General features: G+C 42.2%; 1 long non-coding RNA gene across 1 annotated transcript in view; it reads left to right on the plus strand.

The window, feature by feature from the left end:
• Window positions 1-3567: 3567 nt before the first annotated feature.
• LOC310836004 overlaps window positions 3568-18302 on the plus strand; it is a 208168-nt gene continuing 193433 nt past the window's right edge. Inside the window, exon 1 of the long non-coding RNA XR_014559823.1 lies at window positions 3568-3699. This is a non-coding gene — a long non-coding RNA (uncharacterized lncRNA). The remainder of the gene's footprint in view (window positions 3700-18302) is intronic.

Below are 18302 nucleotides of genomic sequence, written 5' to 3' on the forward strand. Positions count from 1 at the left end.
ATTGTGATGCTCTTACCTGTGAATGTAAAATATTAAACCAGCTAGATGGAGACCACCAAAGTAACCATGAAAAGCAATCATGTGTCTTACGTCAATTCAGCTACAAATGGTTTTGGGACAAAAGTTGGTTGTTTTTGGGGGGTGGTAATTATAAATGGAGGTTTAACTGCAAGTTTTCTTGCCAACAGATTTTGTCACTGCAAACTTTGAAATCAAGGGTCTCCAATGTGGTGTCCATGGGCACCATGGTGCCTGCTGACACCTTTGAACCGGATTTGAAAATGAACAGGATCAGTGGTGAATTGTGCCCGCATGACTTCAGATTGTTCATAGTACATTTGATTGGCTGCAGGGGCGTACGAAGGGGCAGCGGGGGTGGTGGTGCCCCAGAGTGCCATCCTGGGTGTGTGTGACAAGATGGCCCACTGCCTCCCTCCAGCTGTGGAGTGGCCAAGGGCACGTGCAATCAGTACGGTCGCTGTCCAAGCGGCTGCCTGTATGGATGCCATGCACAAGCGACAACCATAGTGGCTGCCACGCTTGCGCAGTCTGTACGGGCTGCCGCTCATGTGTGGAGTCCATAGGGGATGCCGCTCATGCATGGTGTTTGTACGGGCAGCCACTCTTGCAACGACTGTATGGGCTGTCGCACATTTGCAGTCCGTACGGTCTGCCGTGCGTGCGCAGTCCATACGGGACATTGTGTGTGTGCTGCCAGGCAGTTTGCCCCACTCCTCGGCGCCCCGCCCCAGGTGTCGGAGAGGGTTCCTCTGCCACTGATTGTCTGTGCAGATTTTTTAAGATGTTGCTTTGGAAGCAGCTGCCACCAACACTACAAAGTTATTCACAGTGTGTCTGAAGGTAAGATGTGGTCCCAATTTTCTTGCCGGCTTCACCTTCAGCTCACGCGGCATCTGTACAGGCAGCTGCTCTTGCGGTGACTGTACAGGCAGCCCCTCTCACGGCGACCATACAGGCCATATGGGCAGCCGCTCTCATGGAGACCATATGGACTGTCGCATGCACGGCGTCCGTACAGTCTGCCATGTATGCGCAGTCGATACAGGACATTGTGTGCAAGCCCATCATCCAGGACTTGTTACCATATTATAGCTGCCACAAAATGTATCGGCATGCCACCAGAACCAGGGACGCCTCGCCGGTTGCAGCTCACACAGTTGAAGTGAAATAAAAGACAGAAGAGTAGATTGGGAAGAAAGTTCCTCAGACTGCAGGAAAAGATAACCGTAGCTCCAGCATCTGATTCAGTGCAGGATGCTGAGGGGTTGGACTCCTTAAAAACAGATCACCAACTGACTATGAGACACCTGGAAAGCACTCAACCTCAGAGGACCTCCACTCCAAAAAGTGGGAAAGAGGATTTGACAGTGACCAATATTGATTCTTTTGATAGCAGCCCCATATTCTCAACACAAAGTGAGAAGTGTTTGGGCAAATCACTGATTTGTACATCAGTTCCCCCATGGCACAACTGTACCTTCCCCACACTCAGTCTGCAAACCATGGGACTTGTGGGTTCAGTTGGCAACATCTGTGTGTATGACTATGACATAAACACACTGAAAAGATCAAACTGGATAAATGACCGCATAATAGATGCCTTTCTTGCCTCCAGTGTGGTCATGGCCAAAGAGCTAGGTCATGATGGAACAATTTCCCCACTTGGTTGCCACTTCATGCAGATGTGTCAAAGATTGCCAGTGCAAGCCCTGAAGTACTGTTTGAGATTTGGAGTGCTAAAGAAAGATGTTTTGATGTTTGTTCCAGTAAATGACAGAGAAGTCCACTGGATACTGCTAGTAATCATTCTTTAAAGGAAAATCATGCTCTATCTAGATTCCAAACATGGATTGAACCACCCTGTGATTGATGCAATAACATCCTTCTTAGCATGTCTGTATGAGATGGATTCAAAATATCCCTATAGTTTTGTGGACTGGTCATTTTTTGCACCAACTGATATACCCAGGAAAGGTAATTCCAGTGCCTGCGGTCCTTTCACATGTACCATTGCACATCTGATTGCTTCTGCTGCCCAATTACAGTTCACACAAAAGGATATGGCTGTCACTACACCCTGGATTGCAAAAGAAATAATACAGTTCACTGGGGAAACCTATCTTGAAGGACAAGACAAATATTTTCAACTGGAAATTGATGCTGTTCCAAGAAGAGGCAAATCTTGAAAGAGAGCATAGCTGTCAATTTTTCCCTTTTCTTGCGAGGAATCCTATTCGGAATAAGGGGATTTCCCTTTTAAAAAGGGAAACGTTGACAGCTATGAAAGAGAGTCACATTACTGTGTCTAGATCATGCCCAGAGGGATGGAAGGATACACTAACCTATTGCTCAAATATTTTACCTTCCTTGTTTGAAGGCCGCTGGTCACTATGTTTTTTGAAGGAAGGGTGCAGGAGGCCCAGTGGTAACCTAACTATGGTTTACTGTGAAGGAAACTGCAAGGACTGGTACCAATGCTTTTGCATAGGCATTGATTCAAGAGATCTTCCAGAGGTTTTCGTGTGTCCAGATTGTCAATCCACTGTGGCCAAATAGATTTTGAAACTGTGAACTGTCATATTCCACAGGTTGGTATAATGCATCAAAATCCAAACACATAGTTTTCATCATCATGGCAGGGATGGTCCTTTTCCATAGAATTCTTATTCATGGAGTTGGTTTTTATATCCTGCTTTTCTCTACTTTAAGGAGTCTCAAAGTGGCTAAAAATCTCCTTTCTCTTCCACCCCCACAACAGACACCTTGTGAGGTAGGTGGGGCTGAGAGAGTTCAGAGAGAAGTGTGACTGGCCCAAGGTCACCCAACAGACTGCATGTGGAGGAGCAGGGAAGCGAACCCGGCTCACCAGATTAGAGTCCACCACAGAAACGTATCTCTTAAAACTCTGGAGCAAGCTGTTCAGTTCAGCCTCATAGTGATACTGACTTGCAGAGGGAAGGTTGGTGATGAGCAAGATCTGTTCCCATTTCCCAACACAGAGACCATAGAGCAGTTTCTTTTGGGGCCTGAACCTGCAAAGTGTTTCTGTTCAGAATTTCCGTGGCAGAAATTGGCCAAGTGCCTTTATAAACATTCAGCTTCTCAAATCGAACCCCATCATGAAACTTTTTTTTTTTTAATATTTATTAAAGTTTTAAGGGGTACAACAACAAAAAGTAAAAAACATCATTTTAAACAAAAAACAATACAACACATCCCAATAGGTAAAGAAAAAAGGATAAGATACAAAAGAAAGAAAAAAAACTGAGAAATAAAATCCATTAAACAAAAAAGAAAAAAACAAAGAAAAATACAGCAAATCTTCCCATTACTTATCTTTCATTAGCTTATTTCCTTGACCTCCTCGCACCTCCCTTTTTTGTATTCTAAGTCAATTATCCATTTCAGCAAATCCTTTCCCTCTTTTCAAATTTTAGTCCTGTAATTTATCTTAGTATATTGTAGCTTTACTTTCCCTCCTTTTACCAATTAACAGTCAGTTATTCCCAAATCCTTTATATCATTCCTTCTAAAGTCACATAACATCATTCCAACATCTTTCTAACATTCATTAATTTTACAATATTTCTGTAAATAGTCTTTAAATTTCTTCCAATCTTCCTCCACCGACTCTTCTCCCTGGTCTCGGATTCTGCCAGTCATTTCCGCCAGTTCCATGTAGTCCATCACCTTCATCTGCCATTCTTCCCGGGTGGGTAGATCTTGTGTCTTCCAGTACTTTGCGATAAGTATTCTTGCTGCTGTTGTGGCATACATAAAGAAAGTTCTATCCTTCTTTGGCACCAATTGGCCGACCATGCCCAGGAGAAAGGCCTCTGGTTTCTTCAGAAAGGTATATTTAAATACCTTTTTCATTTCATTATAGATCATCTCCCAGAAAATCTTAATCCTTGGGCATGTCCACCAAAGGTGAAAGAATGTACCTTCAGTCTCTTTACATTTCCAACATTTATTATCGGGCAAATGATAGATTTTTGCTAGCTTGACTGGTGTCATGTACCACCTGTATATCATTTTCATTATATTATCTCTTAAGGCATTACATGCCGTGAACTTCATACCTGTGGTCCATCACTGTTCCCAGTCAGCCATCATAATATTATGTCCAACATCTTGTGCCCATTTAATCATAGCAGATTTTACCGTTTCATCCTGAGTATTCCATTTCAACAGCAAGCTATACATTCTTGACAAATTCTTAATTTTAGGATCTAGCAGTTCTGTTTCCAATTTTGATTTTTCCACCTGGAAGCCAATTTTTTTGTCCAAGTTATATGCCTCCATTATCTGGTAATAATGAAGACAATATCGCACTCTATTTTTTAATTTTTCAAAACTCTGCAGTTTTAATCTGTCTCCCTCTTGTTTCAAAATTTCCCAATATTTCGGCCATTTGGCCTCCATATTGAGCTTTTTATGAGCCTTCGCTTCCATTGGTGACAGCCACCTTGGGGTTTTATTTTCAAGCAAGTCCTTATATCTTATCCAAACATTGAACAGTGCTTTTCTGACAATAGGGTTTTTAAACGCTTTATGTGCTTTGACCTTATCATACCACAAATATGCATGCCACCCAAAAACATTGTTAAAGCCTTTTAAATCCAACGCGTCAGTGTTCTCAAGAAGCATCCATTCTCTCAGCCAGCAAAAAGCGGCTGATTCATAATAAAGTTTTAAGTCTGGCAGGGCAAATCCACCTCTTTCTTTAGCGTCAGTTAATATCTTGAATTTTATTTGAGGCTTCTTGCCCTGCCAGACAAATCTAGAAATATCTCTCTGCCACTTCTTGAAACACCCCATTTTATCCCAAATTTGCAATGTTTGAAACAAAAACAACATCCTTGGCAATACATTCATTTTTATCGCAGCAATTCGGCCTAGCAATGATAGCTTCAGGTTTGACCATATTTCTAAATCCTTTTTCACTTCCATCCAACATTTTTCATAGTTATCCTTAAATAAATTCACATTCTTAGCAGTCATGTTAACCTCTAGGTATTTCACTTTCTTAACCAGTGTTAGTCCTGTCTCCTTCTGAAACCTTTCTCTCTCCGTCACTGTTAAATTTTTCTCTAAAACCTTAGTTTTCATCTTATTCAACTTAAATCCCGCTACCTGACCAAATTCTTGAATCAGTTCCAGTACTCTTTTAGTACTAGATTCTGGCTCCTGTAATGCCAATACCAAATCATCGGCAAATGCTTTCAGTTTGTACTGTTTGGCTCCAACTTGTATACCTTTAACTGTTTGGTCCCTTCTAATCATGTTTAAAAGAACCTCCAGGACCGATATAAAAAGCAATGGAGAGATTGGGCAACCTTGTCGTGTTCCTTTCTCTATCTTAAATTCTTCCGTCACTACATTGTTCACAATTAATTTAGCCTTTTGTTCTGAATAAATTGCACCTATACCATTTTCAAAACCTTGACCAACCCCCATCCCCTGTAAATTTTTCTTCATAAAACTCCAACAAATATTGTCAAAGGCTTTCTCCGCATCCACAAATATCAAAACTGCTTTAGTATTAATATTCACTTGTAACTTTTATTTTCAAGAAACTACGGCGAAGCGGGGACCCTTCTGAAACCACAGGCGGGTGAAGCCTGTGACCGTGGGACTCGGCGGGCACCTTCAGCGCCCCCCCCCCCCCAATCTGCAAAGGAACCCGGTTACGGGCTCCGGAGCAAAACGGGGTGTCTGGCGCGGTGCTGAGAGTCAATTGCTTCTTCCATGGAGTGAAGCCGCACAGCTGTTGCCGGAGAGCGCTGACCTTTTTCCTGCGACAATTCGGCTATCAAACAACTACCCGTGAGTAGGTCAAGTTTAAAGATCTGGGAATAAGGGATAAAAGTACTAATTTGGCACCGAAGCGGGAAGGTGTAAACAGGAAGTCCGCCTTCCGTTTCTTGTAAACAGATCAAAGCAAAGACTGTCTAAGCCAAGACCTGGAAAATCACTTTAAAAGGACTTAAATCCTAACATCAATATAAGAGAACTCCCTCCCTGAGTTGCAGGAGAGGGGAGGGAAAAGGGGGAAGTATTTTTGCCTGCAAAAAAGAGAGAGAAAAGGGAACAAAGACCACCACTTAATGCCTGGGAACGGACTGTCAAGGGACAATAGAATTGCCGTACTGTGAATCGCGCTGTTTATGGACAATATAACCTTTTGACAGTTAACTCTGCAAGAGAGATACTTTGACTCTGAAGGGTTTCTCTGGACTTGAAGGAAGTTGAAACTGTTGCTTACTTCGGTTGGTACAGGGAATCGAGGTCGGAGTGAAACAATATAAATTGAAAGCATTTGCAGATGACTTGGTATTAACATTGCAGGAGCCAGTCTCTAGTACTAAAAGAGTGTTAGAATTAATTTCTGATTTTGGTCGGGTGGCGGGATTTAAGTTGAACAAGCAAAAAACTAAGGTTCTAGCAAAAAAATTGACAACTACAGAAACAGATGAGTTCGTGAAAGAAACAGAATTAAATGTGGTTAAAAAAGTAAAATACCTAGGGGTGTACCTGACCTCCAAAAATTTGAATTTGTTTAAAGACAACTACGAGAAATGTTGGTCAGAAATCAAAAGAGATTTGGAAACGTGGTCAAGATTGAAACTTTCCTTGTTGGGCCGAATAGCAGCTATAAAGATGAACGTATTGCCAAAAATGTTATTTTTGTTTCAGACCCTACAGATCGTGGACAAGGTGGAATGTTTTGGAAAGTGGCAGAAGGATATTTCTAAGTTTGTTTGGCAGGGCAAAAAGCCCCGAATAAAGTTTAAGATATTAACTGACGCGAAAGAAAGAGGGGGATTTGCCCTGCCAGACTTGAGGTTATATTATGAATCCGCAGCCTTCTGCTGGTTGAAAGATTGGATCTTACTGGAAAACACTGATGTCCTAGATCTGGAAGGGTTTGACAATGCTTTTGGGTGGCATGCATATTTGTGGTATGACAAGGTTAAAGTGCACAAACTGTTTAAAAACCACATTGTTAGGAGAGCAATTTTAATGGTCTGGACAAAATATAAAGACTTATTGAAGAGTAAGACTCCGAGGTGGCTCTCACCGGTGGAGGCCAAGGCACGTAAGAGACCTAACATGGAGGCCAATTGGCCTAAATACGGGGAAATTATTGAAAAGATTGGAGACAATTGGAGGTTGCAGAGCTTGGAAAAATTAAAAAACAAGGTGCGAGATTGGTTGCATTATGCACAAATTCAAGAGGTCTTTAAAGTAGACAAGAAGGTTGGATTCCAGGTGGAAAAATCGAAATTAGAGACAGAATTGTTAGAACCAAAAAGTAAACTACTTTCGAGAATGTATAACCTGCTGCTTAAATGGAATACTCAGGATGAGACAGTCAAATCCGCCATGATAAAGTGGGCGCAGGATTTGGGGCATAACATTATGTTTGAAGACTGGGAAAGGTTATGGAACACCGGAATGAAATTTACGGCATGTAGTGCCTTGAAGGAAAATGGGAAATGATTCATAATGAACTAAAAAAGGTATTTAGATTTACCTTACCTAAGAAACCAGAGGCCTTCCTCCTGGGCATGGTGGACCAGAGAGTGCTTAAGAAGGACAGAACTTTTTTTATGTATGCTACTACAGCAGCAAGGATCTTGATTGCAAAGCATTGGAAGACACAAGATTTACCCACACTGGAGGAATGGCACACGCAGTTGATGGACTACATGGAACTGGCCGAAATGACTGGCAGAATTCGAGACCTGGGAGAAGAAACAATCGAGGAGGACTGGAAAAAATTTAAGGACTATCTGGAAAAACACTATAAGCTGTATGAATGTTAAAAAATGCACCTTTTAGGAAACTCTAGCTTCAGTAATGTTAAACTAAAGAAATGGAAATTAAGGCACAAGAAGTCTGAGATAGAATAAGGAAATAACTTTATTGTGTTTAAATGAAAATGCACATGATTCGGGTTATAACACATTTGAAATTGGGTAACATGATAAAACGAAGGATACAATAAGTAATGAAATAAGTTAACAAATTGCTGATGTTATGTTCACAGAGAATGCAGGGTTGGGAGGATGTGGGGAAGTCCAGTAGATTTGGAAAAAAGAACAAGAAAATTTGTGATCTTTTTATTTTATTCTCATAACATGCTCTTTATTCTTTTTTCTGTATTTTACAAACTTAATAAAAAATATTATAAAAAAAGAAACTGTTGCTTACTTCGTTAAATGGGGGATTTGGGAAAGTTGGAAAAGTTATTTTATTGTAACAAGTATTGACTGTTACTGTGTCCCCCTGGAGGAACTTTGAAATTGCTACAACTGGCCAGGGAATTTTCCACTCTAAACTGGCCAGGGGAATTTTCCACTGCAAAACAAGCTCTGGCCGTGGGATTGACCTTGATCCCTAGATAAAGTGTTATGGCAAACTTGCCTCAGGAAAAAACAACAAGATCGGGTAAAATTAGACTGCAGCAGCGAAGAGCATCAGCATCTGGCCCTTCTGCTCCACTAGGGGAAGATTCTGGTCAAGCTGGGCTAAAAGGAATGGCATCTGAAGAGGGTCTAGCTTCAGCATTAGGCAAAATCTATGAATCTTTGGAAAGATGAAGCAAACAAGTTGCTGAAGCAACAACTAAAATTGACCAAAACACTATAAGCATCAATAACTTGGGGCAGAAGGTGAACTCAAATACAGAATCTATTGAGAAACTGCTGCAGGAATCTACTTCGAATCGAAAGACAGCTGAAGAAGCAAAGGAAAAAGCATTGGCTGTAGAGGAAAAGATACCACCTATATGTAGGCAGCTCGAGGATCATAGGTCGATGCTGTCTATGATTGAATTGAAGGAAAGACAGACAAATCTAAGGATCAGGGCTGTACCTGAACTTGAGAAAGATAGCTTAAGTGATTTTCTTACGCAGGAATTTGCAGACTTTTGGAACCTAGACTCAGATAAGCAAGATTTCAAGATAGTAAGTGCTTTTAGACTTGGAAGAGGAGGGAGAAAGAACAGGGTGAGAGACTGTTTGATTACCCTCCAAACAAAAGAGGAGAGAGACAAAATATTGAGTCTGCACTTCCAGAAAACTTTGGAAATACATGAATCAAGAGTGGAGATATTTAAGGACATCCCGAAATACCTTTTGGATCTCAGGTCTAATTACGGAGACCTGGTGGCCCTGTTGAGAGGAAATAGAACTGTTTTCAGGTGGGAATTCCCCCAAGGCCTATCTTTTACCTTCAAAGGGAGAAAGTTTAAAATAAGATCAGTGGAAGATAAAGAAAAAATTTTGAGAGAGCACGGAGAAGACCTGCAAAAAGCAGCTGAAGAAGAGCCAAGAGCATTAAAACCAGGAATACTAGACATAGTATCACTACCTTTGGAATTGGACAACTTAGAGAAAGTAACACCACCGACAGAACAAGAACAACTACTGGGTGCAGTTGGAGGAAAAGCAAAATAATTACACCATGTCCCTGCAACTATTAAGTTGGAATATTCATGGCTTTAACTCCCCGGAGAAAAGGAAAAAAGTCTTTCATTTATTGAAAAAGGAACAATTGGACTTGATTTGTTTACAGGAAACACATGTGATAAGGCTACATAGGAAAGTATTGATTAATAAAAGATTGGGTCAAGAGTTTATTTCATCGGACAAGGTCAAAAAGAGAGGAGTAGTAATTTATGCAAAAGAGAGCCTATCACCGAAATTCATCTTTAAAGATGACCAAGGAAGATTTGTGGCAATTGAAATCCAAACACAAGGAGAGAAATTTTTGATAGTAGGAGTTTATGCACCAAATGAGGGGAAATCTGAATTTTTTAAGAAGTTGCATGAGACATTGTTGGACTACATGGAGTATAACATCATCATGATGGGAGATATGAATGGAGTGGTGTCCACAAATATGGATAAGTCACAAAGACAGGTAGTTACCAAAGATGGCAGACTACCAAAAACTTTTTTTGAGATGACTGACAATATGGACTTGATTGACATTTGGAGAACAAAGAATCCTTTGGGTAGAGAGGGAACTTTCTTCTCTGAAGCCAAAATGACATGGACAAGAATTGACCAAATCTGGATAACTAGAGGACTGGCTCCCAAGATTCGAAAAGCGGAAATTTGTCCTAAAACTTGCTCCGACCATAATGCTGTGAGAATGGAGATGAAATTAACACCAACTGGTTCCTTTAGAAGGAGGATGAATGACACCTTGCTTAGAGATGCAGAGGTTACCAAGAAGGCCCTAAAAACCTTGAGAGACTATTTTGAGATAAATATGAAAACTACCATTGAAAAAAGAGTAATCTGGGACGCAAGCAAAGCGGTTATGAGGGGGTTTCTAATTCAACAGAATGCAATAAAGAAGAGAACTCAAAAAGAGAAAAAAGAGAAAATTTTGGAGAAAATAAAAGAGGGAGAGAGGAAATTGAGAGTGAAACCAATTGAGAGATTCTGAGAGAAATAAAGTTATACCAAGTTCAATATATGAAAATGATGAACCAGGAAATAGAATGGAAAATCAAACAGATGAGACAAAGGACATTTGAATCGGCTAACAAATGTGGGAAACTGCTAGCTTGGCAAATAAAAAAAAGACAAAAACTCGACATTATTACCAATTTGGAAGTGGAAGGAAAGAATATACAGAATCCAGTGGAAATTAGAAAATGTTTCCAGAGGTATTTTAAACAGTTATATACACAAGGGCCACAGAAAGAAACTGATATAAATCAATTCCTAAGAACAAATTGATTACAAAAAATCTCTCAAGAAAATAAGTTAATGCTGAATTATAAAATAACAGAACAGGAGGTGGAAGGTGCCATTCAGAATATGCAGTTGGGCAAATCTTCAGGGCGGGATGGCTTAAACTCAAAATATTATAGATCTTTAAAAGATTGGATAATTCAACCACTAAAGGAGGTCTGCAATGAAATTTTGGAGGGGGGAAAAGCGCCAGAGTCGTGGAAGGAAGCCTATATTACACTTATACCAAAAACTGAGTCTGAAAAGACACAACTTAAGAACTACCGCCCCATATTCCTGCTTAATGTGGATTACAAAATTTTTGCAGATATTCTGGCTAAAAGACTTTTAAAAAGTATTAATGGAGGAGATACATAAAGATCAAGCTGGCTTTCTCCCAGGTAGACACTTGTCTCACAATACGAGGAATATAATTAACATTTTGGAGAAGCTGCAAGTGAACATTAATACCAAAGCAGTCTTAATCTTTGTAGATGCGGAGAAAGCCTTTGATAATATTTCTTGGAGTTTTATGAAGAAAAATCTTCAGGGGGTGGGGGTTGGTCAAGGGTTTGTAAATGGTATAGGTGCAATTTATTCAGAACAAAAGGCTAAACTAATAGTTAATAATGTGGTGACAGATGAATTTAAGATAGAGAAAGGGACACGACAAGGCTGCCCAATTTCCCCATTGCTCTTTATTTCGGTTCTGAAGGTTTTGCTAAATATGATCAGAAGGGACCATCTGTCAAAGGTATACAGGTCGGAGCCAAACAGTACAAATTGAAAGCTTTCGCAGATGACCTAGTATTGACACTACAGGAGCCAGAATCTAGTACTAAAAGAGTATTGGAACTGATTCAAGAATTTGGTCAAGTGGCAGGATTTAAGTTGAACAAGTTAAAAACTAAGGTTCCTGAGAAAAATTTAACACCGATTGAGAAAGAGAGGTTTCAGAAGGAGACAGGTTTAACACTGGTTAAGAAAGTAAAATACCTGGGGGTTAATATGACCGCTAAGAACTTAAATTTATTTAAAGATAATTATGAGAAATGTTGGTCAGAAGTGAAAAAGGATCTAGAAATATGGTCAAATCTGAAGCTTTCCTTGTTAGGTCGAATTGCTGTTATAAAGATGAATGTATTGCCAAGAATGTTATTTTTGTTTCAATCGTTGCAAATTTTGGACAAAATGGATTGTTTCAAGAAGTGGCAGAGAGATATTTCTAGATTTGTCTGGCAGGGCAAGAAGCCCAGAATAAAATTTAAAATACTAACCGATGTAAAGGAAAGAGGTGGATTTGCCCTGCCAGACCTTAAACTCTATTATGAATCAGCAGCATTTTACAGGCTGAAAGAATGGCTGCTTCTTGAGAACACAGACATTTTGGATTTAGAAGGCTTTAATAACGTTTTTGGGTGGCATGCATATCTGTGGTATGACAAGGTTAAAGCACACAAAGCATTTAAAAACCATATTGTCAGGAAAGCATTGTTCAATGTCTGGATAAGATATAAAGATTTACTTGAAAACAAAACCCCAAGGTGGTTATCACCTATGGAAGCAAAGGCTCAGAAAAAGCTCAATATGGAGGCCAAATGGCCGAAATATGGGGAGATTTTGGAACAAGAAGGAGACAAATTGAAATTGCAGAGTTTTGAGAAACTAAAAGATAAAGTGCGAGACTGGCTTCATTATTACCAAATAAGGGAGGCCTACAATCTGGACAAAAAAATTGGCTTCCAGGTGGAAAAATCAAAATTGGAAACAGAACTGTTAGACCCCAAAACTAAGATATTATCAAGAATGTATAACTTGCTGTTGAAATGGAATACTCAGGATGAAACGGTTAAATCTGCTATGATTAAATGGGCACAAAATGTTGGACATGACATTATGTTTGCTGACTGGGAAGAGTTGTGGACCACAGGTATGAAATTCACGGCATGTAATGCCTTAAGAGAGAATATTATGAAAATGATATACAGGTGGTACATGACACCAGTCAAGCTTGCAAAAGTATATCATTTGCTCGATAATAAGTGTTGGAAATGTAAAGAGAATGAAGGTACATTATTTCACCTTTGGTGGATGTGCCCAAGGATTAAGGCTTTCTGGGAGATGATCTATAATGAAATGAAAAGGGTATTTAAATATACCTTCCTGAAGAAACCAGAGGCCTTTCTCCTGGGCATGGTCGGCCAATTGGTGCCAAAGAAGGATAGAACTTTCTTTATGTACGCCACAACAGCAGCAAGAATACTCATCGCAAAGTATTGGAAGACACATGATCTACCCACCTTGGAAGAATGGCAGATGAAAGTGATAGACTATATGGAACTGGCGGAAATGACTGGCAGAATCCGGGACCAGGGAGAAGAGTTGGTGGAAGAAGACTGGAAGAAATTCAAAGACTATTTGCAGAAACATTGTAAAATTAATGAATGTTAAAATGATGTCGGATTGAAATGAAGCGGTCTTAGCAACAAGCTTAAAAAGAATATGTAAAAATGGATTGATAATGGATGAAAATATAAAGTTATAATACATTAAGATATAGAATTAAGATAAAAACAAAGAGGGTAAGGATTTGCTGAATTAACCATGTGAACTGGAATACAAAAAAGGGAGGTGTGAGGAGGTCAGGAAAATAAGTAAATGAAATTTAAGATATGAAAAGATTGATTTGTTTTTAACTGTTTTCTATTTATTTTTTCTGTATTTTGCATTTTTTTCTATGTATTTTTGTACTTTTTGTATTTTTCTTTATTCTTCTTTTTTAATTCTGTAACTTTTTTCTCTTTGTAAAACTTTAATAAATATCTTTTAAAAAAAACATAAAGAACTTCGCTCACTTAACCACGCCCATCACAGATTGTCACAGTAGCAAAAAGAAGTTCGCGTGAACAGAACCTTCCTAGCATTCCTTTGAAAGACTGAAGAAGGCGTTTACTTCGGAGGAGCAGCTCCTGCACGTTGATCTGGAGAAGCCCATGAAACTGGAGTTGGACGCGTCCGACCGAGGCATCGGGGCGGTCCTTTTGCAGCCAGGGGCCAAGCGGAGCTGGAGGCCGTGTGCCTTTTTCTCAAGGAAGCTGAGCAAGTCGGAGCAGAACTATACCGTGTATGACCGCGAACTGCTTGCGATCTATGCAGCTTTTCGGCGATGGAGACATCTGTTGATAGGGGCGTGGCGCAAGATCCAGGTCTGTACTGACCACAAGAACTTGGAATACTGGAGGACCGCGCGAGTACTGAACCAGAGACAGATTCGATGGGCTCAGGAGTTCTCCAAGTTTTCCTTCGAGATACGATACGTGCCGGGAGAGGAAAACGTAAGAGCAGATGCTCTCTCCAGGAAGCCGGAATACATGGAAGGAGAGGGACCACCGGAGGTCCGACACGTGTTTCCCGAGGACCGATGGGTGTGTGGGGGAGCGTTGGTTGGGAAACGAGAACTGACCGGGCTTACTAGAGACGACGCGTTCGCTCAAGCGAAAATCAGGGAACTCCGGGATGGAAGGGAAGACCATGGAGGGTTTGAGGAAAAAGAAGGGCTACTGTACTATAAGGGGGCACTGTATGTACCGGGGGAGACCTTGAGGGGGAAGGTACTCAAACAACTCCACGACAACCCAACAGCTGGGCACTTTGGACAACACAAGACCATGCTGCTCGTCACCATGCAGTTCTGGTGTCCAAAGGTGAGGGAAGACGTATGGGAATATGTACGGGGGTGCGACCGATGCCAGAGGGCAAAGGGGGAGAGGGTTACTGGAACCCTTACCCACACCGGGAAGACCCTGGGAGGTGGTGTCCATTGATTTTATGACAGATTTGCCCAAGTCAAGGGGGAAGACAGCAGTCATGGTAGTAGTCGATCTACTGACAAAAATGTGCCATTTCATAGCTTGCTCACATGCAGTGACGGCAGAGGAGACAGCCAGGTTGTTTGTGGATCACATCTTCAGGCTGCACGGGACTCCCTTGAGGGTCATCTCGGATAGCGGGAAACAATTTACTTCCCGGTTCTGGAGGAAGCTCATGAGCTTGCTACAGGTCGAGGTGGGCTTCTCGACGGCGAGGCATCTGGAAACCAATGGACAGCAGAAAGAGCGAACAGTATACTCCAGCAGTACCTACGCTGCTACGTCAGCGAGAGACAGAACGATTGGGTAGAGAAACTAGCGTTGGCTGAATTTGCGTACAATAACGCCGAACATGTGTCCACGGGAATGAGCCCGTTCATGGCCAATTATGGGTGTCATCCCAGGGCCTTCCCGGGGAGGGGGGGAGGAAGGATGGAGTGTACCCGTGGCAGAGCAGTTTGTAGAAGAAATGGAGGCCTTGCACCAGCAACTCAAGATGAGCTTGGAACGGGCCAAGGAAGTTTACAAGAGGCAGGCGGACAAGCACCGTCAGGAGGGGGAGGCCATACGGGTGGGAGACCGGGTGTGGTTGTCAACCCAAGGGTGCAAAAAGTTGGAGCCGAGACGGCTGGGGCCTTTTGAGGTAACACAGCAGGTGAACCCCGTGGCATTCAAGCTCAAGTTGCCTGACAGCATGAAGATACATCCGGTGTTCCACAGGTCCCTACTTTCACCGTACAGTGAGGGACGGGAATTTCAGGGACGGGAGGGAGGAGTCACCACCCACCCGCAGGTAGAGGAGAGGGAACACCGCAACCAAGCCATGGAAATACTCGACTCAAGGTGGCGAGGTCGCCAGGTGGAGTACTTGGTAGCTTGGGAGGGAGAACCCAGGTCAGAAAACACGTGGGTCCCCGCTGAGTCGATCAATGATGGGTATCTGGTGGAAGAATTCCACAGCCTGTTCCCAGATAAACCAAACCCCCACTAGCGAGATTCTGGGAGGAAGAATTTGGAACCAGAGACGACGAAGGGGACTTTGTGGGTTTTCCTGCCTCCAAAGAGGAGGGAGGGGAGGTGTCAGAGGGAGAAGAATCAGACTGGGAGGCCCACCCCACGGGAAGAGATTGGAGCGGATGGGAAGCGGCGAGGGGGCTCCAGGACTCCTCGCCGGAGACCAGCAGGGAGAGCACGGGTCCTCCGCTGCCCACACCCTCCCTGTGCAGAAGACCTCCGCGCCGGGAGAGTAGGAGGAGACTAGGCATCAAATAACTTATTTGCTGGAAGAAGTTCAAGAAACGCCCACTGACGGATTCTGCCAGCGATTGAGACAGCCACGGATAGGTGGCTGTCCGGACAGAAAGGGTTCACCCAGGTAACCCAGCCAGGTGTGGCGACGACTTACGCACGAGCAACCCCTAGAACCATTACAACCAGCATTACGCTTTCCATTTTTAAGTTTGGAATAGAGTAGTTGCTTTGGAAGACAATCATCAGGCATCTGCACAACATGACCAGTCCAACCAAGTTGATGTTGAAGAATCATTGCTTCAACACTGGAGATCTTTGCTTCTTCCAGTACGCTGATATTAGTTCGCCTGTCTTCCCAAGTGATGTGTAAATTTTTTCGGAGACACCGTTGATGGGATCTTTCGAGGAGCTGGAGATGGCATTTATAAGTGGTCCATGTTTCACAAGCATACAGTAAGGTTGGTAGTACAATAGCTTTGTAAATAAGCATTTTGGTTACCCTGTGAATGTCCCGGGCCTCAAACACTCTGCACTTCAATCGGGAGAAAGCTGCACTCGCAGAGCTCAGGCGATGCTGGATTTCGGCATCAATGTTGGCCCTTGTGGAAAGATAACTGCCTAGGTAGGAGAAGTGATCAACATTTTCCAACGTTACACCATTGAGTTGGATTTGTGGCACTGCAGAGGGGTTATTTTGTACTTGTTGGTGCAGCACTTTGTTTTGTTTTTTTGGGGGGATGTTGAGCGACAGGCCAAGCTTTTCATAAGATTCTGCGAAAATATTTAGGATGGTTTGGAGGTCATGCTCTGAGCGTGCACACACTATGTTGTCATCAGCATACTGAAGCTCTATGACGGAAGTTACGGTAACCTTACTCTTTGCTTTCAGCCTGCTCAGATTGAAGAGCTTTCCATCTGTTCGATATATGATTTCTACCCCAGTGGGGAGTTTCCCTTTGACAAAGTGTAGGATCATGGCAATGAAAATAATGAATAGAGTTGGGGCAATAACACAACCCTGTTTAACACCTGATCCCACTGTGAATGGTTCACGTTGAGAGCCATAGTTATCTGTGATTGTTGCTGTCATATTATCACGGAGGAGCCAAAAGATGTTTACAAATTTATCTGGGCAGCCAATTTTCAGAAGGCAGTCCACAGGGCATTACGATTTACAGTGTCGAAAGCCTTAGTCATGTCGATAAACACCATATACAGGAGTTGGTTTTGCTCTCTGCATTTTCCCTGAAGTTGTCGAGCGGTGAAAATCATGTCCACTGTCCCCCTAGAAGGCCGAAAACCATTTTGGGATTCAGGAAGGGTCACATTGCATATTGTTAAGAGACGGTTTGCTACAATCCTTGCAAGAATTTAGCCACCCGCAGCTAATAGAGAGATGCCTCGATAGTTTCTGCAATCAGTTCTGTCACCTTTTTTAAAGAGATTGATAATTTTGGCATCCCTGAAGTCTGCTGGGATCGCTTCTCTTTCCCAGATTTTTTCGATGAGCTTGTGAAGTTGTTGTGTAAGTTCAATTCCACCCACTTTGAAGATTTCAGCAGGTATCCCATCAGGTCCACTGGCTTTGTTGTTTTTCACTTGGTTAATAGCTGTGCACAACTCTCCCAGATTTGGAGATACTGCAAGCTCATCTCTAACTTGTTTTTGTGGAATTTGTGAGAGGACCTCAGCAGCTACGGGGGAGTTGTGGTTAAGGAGATGTTGGTAGTGTTCTTTCCAACACAGTGCAATAGCGTCTTTATCTTTTAGAAGTGTGGTACCATCTGCTGAGCATAGGGAACATATGCCATGATTTATTGGCCCATAGATGGTCTTTGTGGCTTTAAAGAAACTCTGTGTATCATGAGTGTCGGTTAAGTGCTGGATCTCTTGAGCTTTTTTTATCCACCAGGTGTTTTTTAGTTCTCTGGTTCTTCTTTGAACCTCAGCCTTAGCATCGGCATAGGTTTTTTTCTTAGTGGCACAGTTTCTATCTCTTTGCCAGATCTGAAATGCCTTCCTTTTCTTGTCAATCATGCGTTCAATCTCACTGTCGTTCTCATCAAACCAGTCCTGGTGTTTCTTGGTTTGGTATCCAATAGTTTGTTCTCAGGCTGCAATAATGGATGTTTTTAGCTTGGTCCAGTGTTCCTTGGTGTTATCAGGGAATTCTGAAAGCAGATGATCCTTAAGAGCCATTTGGAAGCAATCCCGCTTAATGGGAACTTGAAGGGCTTGAGTGTTCTTTTTGTGCCTTGGTTTCCTTCCTTGAAGCCTGCGTTGAGGTATAATCCTGATAGCCATCGTGGAGCGTATTTGTCAGTGATCTGTCCAGCAGTCGTCGGTGCTCGTCATAGCTCTGGTAAGGAGCACATCATGTCGATCTTTAGCACGGACAACATAG

Source organism: Podarcis gaigeae (assembly GCF_964106915.1).
Source record: "Podarcis gaigeae genome assembly, chromosome: W".
In the NCBI taxonomy this organism is placed as follows: domain Eukaryota; kingdom Metazoa; phylum Chordata; class Lepidosauria; order Squamata; family Lacertidae; genus Podarcis; species Podarcis gaigeae.